This window comes from Dermacentor silvarum, chromosome 1, assembly GCF_013339745.2.
Source record: "Dermacentor silvarum isolate Dsil-2018 chromosome 1, BIME_Dsil_1.4, whole genome shotgun sequence".
NCBI lineage: Eukaryota > Metazoa > Arthropoda > Arachnida > Ixodida > Ixodidae > Dermacentor > Dermacentor silvarum.
In genome coordinates, this window is record NC_051154.1 from 451,423,399 (window position 1) to 451,432,783 (window position 9,385).

General features: G+C 48.3%; 1 long non-coding RNA gene across 1 annotated transcript; it reads left to right on the forward strand.

The window, feature by feature from the left end:
• Positions 1–584: 584 nt before the first annotated feature.
• Positions 585–8,150, forward strand: LOC125942644 (uncharacterized). Its single transcript, XR_007465281.1, has 2 exons — positions 585–747; positions 2,503–8,150. It is a non-coding gene; the product is annotated as an uncharacterized LOC125942644 (long non-coding RNA).
• Positions 8,151–9,385: the final 1,235 nt, after the last annotated feature.

The following is a 9,385-nucleotide window of genomic DNA, read 5'->3' on the forward strand; positions in this document are numbered from 1 at the left end:
GTCCTGTTCAAATAAGAACTGACGCGCGTTTTTATTAATCGAAACACCGTTTGTCCTCTATTCTCAAAATGATTTCAAACACAAAGAAGCCTACATAAGATATATAAAATACTTAGATTCGCATGCCGCCTGCGTCAGAGTTATAAGCTGTTTCGCCACAGTAGTTATTTTTTTTTCTTATTAACTGCGTTAGGAAACAGCGAAGGGAATCGTTCACAATAAGTATTTTTGTTTCACTCTGCTCAAGCTATTGTGCTACTGCTCTTTTCTGCTGCCGGTTAGAACGCGTACAACCAGGGCTCTGGATCAGCCAGCGCATCACAACGTTCCTTATTTCCGAAGCAGCTTGGCGTAGCTTACAACTTCAACAGATCTATCCCCCGCAAATCTCAGATAGTGAACCACTACGCCATGCTTAGTGGGCGCTGCTGCCTCACGTTCAATATGCGTCACCGTAGCTCGCACCTCGAGAGGCCAGAGCCATAATACACTCGACAGCTGACATCATTCGATCCCTCGTTATGTAACTTAGGGCTACGCCGGTTTCTCTCATGACTGGAAATACTTTGGCCGTCGCAGGAGGGCGGCAAATACGGCGACCTCTTCGTAGCGGCTCTCAGGAGCTACGGAATGCTCTGCGTGGGCCTGTACAGGTTTCGGGACACGAGCTCCTCTGGCGAGGCGTCCTCGAAACGGTATGTCATCACCAACCCCCCAGCAGACTTCACCCTGCTGCCGACGGACATGGTGAGTAGCCTCTCCCCTCCATATCTTAGGCCGAAGGTCTCCCACATGGACGCCACGTTCGCAAGGTGGCGTGATGCTGCGGCAAAAATATAACCGTCGACTGATTAAAAGACCATAAAAATCAACAAAAACCTTGGCAACCATCGCGGGCTGAGCGAACGTTTTCGTGCAAGAAACATGTCTGCCAATGAAGCGTGGCTGTGTCATTGTACACACTTGAACAAGTACTACATTCAATTGACATAAGAAGCTAAACCTGGCAGGTGAACATTGTGATTTTACTACTACTTCAATCAGTCGACTTATGCAAACTTGTAGTGGCAGCCTCCGGCCTTTCTTATTTCTTTGTGACGCTGCTCACCACCAGTATGACGACGGCTGCCGAGAAATGAATTATAGGCACTGCGGCCCTCTCATAAACAGAGCTACAATTGTCGGTGGACTGTTTTCACGCTTCGGCATATGCTTTCAACAGACGTGCCACCAGATTAGCACCTGTCATAGCGGTTATATACTTACTTTATACTTAAGTTTCGTCCTTTGACGTCACTCGAGATATTCGACTGACTCCTTGGATAGCGTCAAGCCTCTTTCCTCAGCCGGATCATTGGCGGTCTTGAACATATGAACGTCTTTTATATAAGGCGTCGATGCTCGAGCCTTGACGGCAGTGAGTCATTGTTTCCAATACAAAGCCCTCAGTGACGAATCGTCGAAACATCGCAATGTACGGGCTATCAGTACTCTTGCGTGACGCCACGATGCCGCGCTTATCTGGCCTTGTGCTATCCAAAAGACGTTGGTCAAACCGTGTGTTTAAATAATCCACGCTTCGTGTTAAAAACGATACGCCCTTTTCGACAGTGTAATATTGTCCGGCAACAATCACTGTCCCCATTCTTGTGTACACCTTTTTCCGGTAACGCTTCGCACTTCGTATTTTTTTGTTCCAAGAACGTCATGTGCGTCACAAACAGGAGATAATACAGGAACGCAGGGGAAGGAAGGAGTCAGACAAATAATGATTCCCGTTGTCGCAGGGGCACCATACTCTTCTAAATGTGTGCGTATGTCTCCGATGCGCAATGAGTAGTAAAGCAAAGTCATGACGCGCATCCTCATTAACAGGCGCCTTTATCGGACGGTTATGCCACCATTATACTGAAAACAAAGCTTTTCTTCGAGCTTTGCCCATGCTAGAAACATCTTCCACTCCGCGATGTGTTTGTAGGTAGTGTACAACGCAATCATGCACATGCATTTATAGGCGACCGGATGAGAAAAGATATGAAGACAGCAGCTTTGCGATGAAAAGTCGTGCTGGTCGTCGAGTACACAGAGCTCCATGACAACGTAGACAAACAAACCGTGGAAAAGAACGCGATAAGGTGGCTTTTCGTAAAACCACAATGAACGCCTCTCTATTTGTAGACTAGCATTACACGGAAAGCTATGCGGATGCATTGAACTGTAAACGAGTTAATGTTAGATAAAGAGAGGAGATGCAGGACGAATTTTTTCCTCAACTGCCAAGCTTTCTGAGAAACCCATATGGGTGTGCTTTGCAGCTTCGTGCTGCATTTGGGTGGATGACAATTTCCCTTTCAAACAACAGTTGGATCCATGCCGTCCTTGTTTAAGCATATACTCACCTAAACGACTGAGGCTGACGTGCATTCTGCATTACTCGTGAGCGGTGGTGCACGTGCGATGTTCGAAAGGAGCGTGCCAATCGGCGCTATATTTTTTGTCCAGGTGTTCGTCCTGCTGCAGTTCGACCCCGGGCTGGAGTACAAGCCCAACCGGGCCGAGGAGCCAAAAGACGACAACTCTTGACTCCTGCTGTGTAGCGCTTTGACTGACGGGCCTTACTCCTTCATCTAAACAGACAACACTCCACCCTGCTGATTGCCTCCCACGGTGTGGACGGAGATGGGGCAAACGGAATCCGACACCGTACACCCAAATTGCACACTACAGCGAACGCCGCGCACATATCCTAAGGAGCACTCTGACCCACTGCAAAGTCGTTGCAGAGGCTTCTGAAGTCGGGGCTTTTCTTGGCTGATTTTTTCTCATTGAGACCCCGAATGACGCACAGAAGTGGCCTTGTAGCTTAGTTAGGCATTACACTGTGGGGGGAGGCTTCTCTCTGTTCCTTTTCTTTCGAGGTGTCGACTTTGGAACAACGAAATCTTAAGCAGCCCTGTGGAGGCACCTGCCGCATGCGTGCTCTAGGCAGCCGCGATCCCTTGTGGGCCTTACACCTAGTCACCCTTCGGAGCAGGCCTCTTGATCGTACAGTGTGAGGGCCTCCCAGGACGGACACGCAGAAAGGCTGCCCCGAACTCTGCAGGTGTTCCCCGAGAGTACCAGAAACAAAGGATCTTATACGATGACATGCAAAGCTGGCAGCAACCTGTCGAGCCCACTGCTTCCTTGTCACTCGTCGTCGGCGGCACAAGGAGGCAGGTATCTTCAAAGTATCTTCTAGGAACCTAGGGGCATCTCACGCAATTCGCCACTTAATGAAAAGGACACACTACGCAGCATGTGGTGTCGGCAGTGCCCATCGTTCGCGATGCCAGGCAATGCGCGCACACACACACAGACACACACACACACACACACACGCATGAACACAGGAGGAATAACTCAAGGGTCGTCTGTTGAGGTCGCTACACGGTTAACGAATGCATTGGAAATGCCTGAAAACGTGCAAAGTGCAACGCTGCCTTCGCAGCACACATGAAACAAGAGGTCCGACTTGGGACGAACGTCTCGTTTCAACACTCGCTCTGCATGTCTACTTCTCTGTCCTTCTCTGTTCCCGACTCTCTGCAATACAAGTGTTTGTTTTGTGTTAAAAGCTTGTACATTTGACATACGTCCTGACGCGACCGCCGCGTCGCGCTCTTTGTACGAAAAGGTTCATATTTTATGTACGAGTCAAAGATTGTTGAAATCTCTTTAGTTGCATTGTTTCCAAGCGGAAGCACGTGGTGTACAGTAGTGTTGTAAAGTGAGCAAGTTAATGCTGAACACTATGAAGAAGGCTTAACAATGTGTAACATACCTTTTTGTGTATAGAAGTGTACATAAGCACCGCAGCGGGCATTGACCCGCTTGTGCATTCGGCCCGAAGCGAGAGGCGTAACTTGTGACGTGGTCTGTTTTTTCTCCATGCAGCCTTACATTTTTCAACGTTCGGTTTCACGTTTCGCATCAATGTTAGCTCAAGGTCACACCGACAAGATCACGTGCTATGCTGCGTAGTTACTACGACGCAGTGCTCCACTCGGCAAGCCCCCCTCCCGCTGCGGCGGTGCCGCCGCACGCGAAGGGTGTTGCGCGGCGGACGGGCGACGCGTGCACGGCCAACGACCAACTGAATGTACAACAAAGCGTAGATACTCGAGCGGCGCGCCGCTCCGGAAGCCGCCGGCCGAGGAGTGGCGCTGGCCGACTGTAAGCACCTTCTTTTTAGCGGTCAATGCGTGGTTTTCGCTGGCCACCTCAGCGACCGTCCCCCCGTTGCAATCGGACTCGGAACTTTCGATTTGGGTTCCGTATTATGTATTTTGCCTTATGCACCCCCCCTCGGATCTGCATTTCCGCCTGAAAATAAAATCCTGTACACGCAAAAGAAAAAAAAAAAGCGAAAAGAAAAAAAGAAAAAAAAAGGCTGCTGACGTTTGACGCCGAGCTCACTCGGAGTGTCTTTTCTCTGTACTTTTTGTTCCTCGTTGTTGGTGCGAGAGGCGTACACGAGGGAGGGTACGTGAAGGGGCGAGTTATTTCCTACCGGTAGCTGCGTAGGGCACTGCGCAGCGCAGTGCTGAGAAAGAGAACATGTCTCTCTGCGGTATAAACACAGACACTAGACAATCCATGCATGTTGTGATTTTTCATTGAACGATACTATGTTGCAAACTCTTTTTTATTCTCATTACACACGAGGGGGCTCATTTATCCTGTCGCGTGGATGCCCCAGAGGAAAGCCGTTCGGTACTTTGTGACGCGAGAGCGAGTAGTTGAGGCGCCAGGGAGCGCGCCGGCTTCTCGTTGACAGTGTGTCAAACTTGAGCAGCAAGGGTCGCTTTCACTATATATTTAATTTGTGTGCTTTGTGTCATTTTCTGCGCTCTGTTTATGGCGCCCTCATTTTACACTACTTGGGCTAACCGATTTCACCTGTGTGTGCATGCTCACTCTTGGCTAATGTTGTGGAGATTTTGCTTGCTAAAACTGAACCAGCGGTCTTTTGTTGTCATACCTTAGTATTATTTTTATTTTTTCGTGCGTGTGCACATGACGTTGGTGGCCTATCTGCTGCTGCTTCTGCTGCTGCTGCATGTAAGCTTAAAGGAATTGTCGGTTGACTACAACTGCCACAGATGGCATTTCGTTGTTTTTTAAAGGAATCTGGCCACGCGATTGCCTGTCGTGTGTCCGCTTTTACTGCAGTGTTGCTTCGTCGTTAATCTGCTGTGACGCAACGAGCTTGACGCGTTAAGTATGCCAGCGTCTTGAATAGTTTAAGTCTAGTGACTCGCAAGCGCTGTGACCATTGGAATAGTGAAGAGACGACGGCGACACCGAAGCTTCGTTTATTGACTTTTTTTTTAAAGTGAACACGCGTTCGATCTAGATCTCCGAGGGTATGGTACGACGTGCACCCCCGCCGTGGGAGACGCTCCATCATGCCGCAAGGCTCCGTGCGTTTCTTGCTCCCGTGACCGAGAGGTCTTCACGCCGGTGGATTAACGAATATTAAAAATCGCGACATCGCTCCGCAAATTTGAGGGTCAATATTGACTGTGCAGAACGATTTTGTCAGCGAAGAAGCGCGAAGTTTGATAGTAACGGAATGCACTCAACGTACACACGGCCCATGACGAGTAATTGTATACGCGTGTATCACTGCAATGCACTAAGTGTTTCCAGGTACAGTGACGCTGTATGAAGAAAAAAATATATTTATACACACACGTCAAGCTTTTCTTTTTTCTACGAGGCCAGGAGCTCGGCTGTAACAAACAAGGTGCGTCCGTATGCACTGAAGACTCCGTGTTGCCGCGGAGAAGGCGAAAAATCGAGGCAGGTGGCACGGTGTTAGCTGACGGCCACCAACAGTCGTGCCAGTGCAAGATGGGCGCTCTTGTGCGTATAGCCTACGGTGAATTATTCTACGCGCTGCTTAGCCGCATAACGCCTTGTATAACTTCAAACACGACTGCTGTGGCAGAGAAGTCTCTATCGTGCTGCTTAAATTTTGTTTCTTGTACGAAGCCGCGTCGACATCGATATCTTGAGCCAGGAAAAACAAATGGAAGATATATGTTGGTTCCTTCCGCTTTATTTGATAAATGGTCGGCGAGTTGAAGTCACTTATGAGCGCCGTATACGCTATTCTCTCGGATAAGCTACGCGGAGTCGGCGCCTGTAGGGCGCAGTGGGATGATGTAGGCACCGCTTACCTCCATCGAGCTTACTTGTCATTGCAGCGCCCGCACCTTGTTAGGGCGCAGTCCGACCGTCAATTGCTCTTGTTGCGATCACGAACAAGACGTCATGGTCTATGAGATCATCATTACCGCCGTGCCGTGTGTGCGTGCGCACATGCATGTATATCGAGGGCCGTCATTGTGTGGCTGAATACATTGGGCATCAACTATTGCAGTTAAGTACATTGCAGCGACAGAGACCACCAATTGTGCGTGCTTGCTGACTGGCAGCAGCAGGCATCGAGCGCAGACTACTAGGAGCATCCTCTCTTCCGTTGCGCGTGTTTCAGTCTCCCTTCGGGCACCCTCCGTACAGACGTTTATTAGGCGGCGGGGCGGCACGACTGGTGAACGCAACGTGCTCGGGACAGTACTTAATTCTGTTCATTTTGTTTTAAGCCAGAGGGTTCTCACTTTACCGATGTTTTCTCAGCCCGAAGATTACCAGTGCCCGCTTAAATTTTCTCCCACTAAACTGCAAGGCCCAAAAAATGTTAGCTCGATTACTCATCTTGTAAATGTTTCTCCCACGAGCATAATAAACATCTGCATTTAAATGTTTGTGAGTCACAATCTTTTTTTTTTCTTCTTCCTGTTGTTTGTTGGTTGGTTGGTTGTTTGCCTGTTGGTGTGCCGCTGCGGCTGTAGCATGCTGCCTCGCCTTTGTTTTCTAGAGTTGTGGTGTGTATGTCGGTGTGAATGTTCCCCGTTTCTCTCGCTCTCTCTTTTTCTCACACCCTGCCGGCGGGTCTGCGTAGTGTTTATCGTTGAACCCGTTCTGCACGGGGGCCGCTCCGCTTAGCTCTCGTTCGCTACTTCAGACCTGCAGCTCTCGAAAGTGTACATAAGCATACCGAGTATGGCGGCCTGAAAACTGCTTTGTGACTGTGACGCACTTTGAACATAAAAAAAGACAACACCAAATTAGTTGTGAAATCTCTCTCTTTTCCTCTAAACCTTTCTTTTTTTATTGTAAGTAGCAGACATGCGCCCCCTTTGAGATGCGAAGCACGTAAGCTGTCTTCACCTGACTGGGCACCAACCGCATTTTTCACGTGTTTATTACCTACCACTGCACTGGGACCCTTCTCTTTTATTAACGAGTACAAGGAGGAAAAGAGCAAGAGAGATTTGACAACGATCTGAACCCCGGTTCCGCTTCTGTCCAGCACCACCAAATAAGATCCCTCCACAGAAGCGGAAACAGGGCACCACATTTCCGCCTAACTTAGCGCGGTCAATTCGAACCGATTGGAGCTTTGTGTGCGTCGAAGAGAGTGCGTCACAGAACCAAGCGTATACATATAGTATAGACCACTGTGCGATTATGCTGCATTGATGGTGCATGTGATAATGAGTGCATAAACATGAAAGGAAGTATTTTCCCATGTTTGTGTGCTAGTTGGTGTGTTGTGCATTTGTTTGAGTTTGTCCTTTCACTGCGTTAAAGCCCACACCACCACAGGCTTGACTTGAATTCCCAACACCAGCAATTGGGAACTTAGGTCAGCCTTTGCACACGAGGACACCCGCCCAGTCAGGTGAAGAACACATTGTGCACGCAATGGCCTCAAGTTCGTTCAGCCACATGTCTGCCACTTACACTTACCACACTTCTCTCTCAATGTCCACGCCTCTACATTTTGTTATTTCCTTTAGTTTCTTCTTCCTGTAAAGTACGTTCGCGGTAGCAACGTCTCTCCTGTGATTATTCTTTCACACGCTCTATCACTCTGCATCTTTCCTTTCATGTGCTGTCTGCGTCTCTCTCTCTCTCTCTCTCTCTTGCATTCGATGTACGTCTATAGTACACTTGCAGCCTCATGCCGTTTTGTTGCTCCTTCACTGTACTTGTCTTAAGTTGTACTTGCAATAAATGTTGGTTTACCGTCGTCATTTTGCATGATTGTACAGCATTATGATTTATTTCTGTACGTGTCTGTGTGCCTTTGTTGGAAGCAACATATTAGAGCTTGCTTCACACCTGGACCGGCACTTCCCGCCCCGCGAGCACGCGTCCAGCGCGTCGAAACAATTCGCCGCGCAGGCTTAGCACCAAATGCGCTTTCAAGCCAGCAGGAGAGAATGCACATGGACACGTCTCGTCATAAGCTAGCTTGTCGAGCCAGGCGTAAAGAGAACACCACTGACGTCAGGCGTCAACGGCTAGTCACAGTTCGAAGATCCGTTTCCCGAACACAGTGTGCGTCGACGCGACCTACTTTATTCCTCCCCCCTGACCCCCCCCCCCCCCTCTTTTTTTTTTTTTTCTTAGCCCACTGTGCTTGTGGATGAGATCCAAGCGTACTCATATCACGCATAAACACAGAACCGAGTCCGCACATCCCGCTGCAGCTGATTCATAAGTAAAACCCGCGGATTTCTCTATCTCTCTCGCTTTTTTTTTTTTTTTTTGTAATCATTGTTTCCTTGCTGCGGAGCTCTTGGACTGCTAGACCGTGCACGTTTAATTTACAAGCCGTTATTAACGGTTTAGTGGATTCGAATATTTAATGTTTTCCCTTTTTCCTGCTTCTATCTGCGCCATAATTAGCGCTATATTTAATTAAATTTCAGCACACTCCGCAGTCTTCAGCATATTACCGTTTTTGTTCTGGCTCAACTAAGATTTAGCCTCGTTTCTTAAATGTCACAAGGTATTTAGCGTGGAAGCTTGGGCGTGTTGGTGATTCATTGGAAAAAACACAGCGCAAAAAAAAAAAAAAAAAAAGAACAGAGACACGAGAGAGCGACACGCACACAGTGCTGTGTGCGTGTCGCTCTCTCGTGTCCCTTTTCTTGCGCTGTTTTTTCCAATGAGTCACAAGGTACTTCGAAACTTAATTAACTCGGTGTCTTTCAGACGCAACGAATTACTTAAGGGTTACTGAAGCAGCCCTGAGTTACAAAGTAGCTCAAGGCTTTATCTGGTAACATTTAGCATACAGAGGTCAACATTTACTTTCTAAGTTCTGAGTAAATTATTTAGGCAAGCTTGAACTGCGGAGAAACTGTGAAGAGCTACCAATGTTGTAACCACTGATGACCAGGTTCGCGACATAATTAGCTACTCTCCGTTTAAGTACACCTGGACCGAAGTCAAAGCCACACACATCTCAGCATCCCTCTTT